Here is a 613-nt window from a genome sequence, read left to right on the forward strand (position 1 = left end):
CATTCAATAAATCATATTTTGTTTCATTGCAATGATTAGAATCCCTTTCATGTACCATTAGTCAATAGTATTTACCTCTATTCCTTTTATTTGGGGGATGTACACATACAAAACAGAAAATACATATCCATTTAAATGTCCAAAGGGAATACATTTCAAGTCAGCCTCCTGCCCACAGACACACAAGCCATCTCAGTTCAAGGACCTAGAATCCTCAGCTGCTCTCTCTATGCCCTCACCTCTGTCACTGTGTCTGCTATCATTACTTTTCTGGTTAGGAACCCATGCTCCACTCCTTCTCTTCCTTCTTGCTGGTTCTAGAGTCCTCTGTTCCTGAAATGGAAGATTAAGTACTCCCCACTTCTATTTACACATATTCCACATTTACAGTTAAGAAAATCACAATTAGTTCTGATAACAACAGACAACTGAACCGTAAAGTCCTCTGTCCCACCTCCCCCACCCCTTTTTACCACTCATCTGTCAGTTTGTCAGACTGTGGTGGCTGTTGAGTTGCTGTGATTCTGAAAGCTATGCCACTGGTATTTTAAATACCAGCAGGGTCACCCATGGTGGACAGGTTTTAGATGAGCTTCCAGACGAAGACAGATTA

The sequence above is a fragment of the Chrysochloris asiatica genome, unplaced genomic scaffold, assembly GCF_000296735.1.
Source record: "Chrysochloris asiatica unplaced genomic scaffold, ChrAsi1.0 scaffold00071, whole genome shotgun sequence".
NCBI classification, from domain to species: Eukaryota; Metazoa; Chordata; class Mammalia; order Afrosoricida; family Chrysochloridae; genus Chrysochloris; species Chrysochloris asiatica.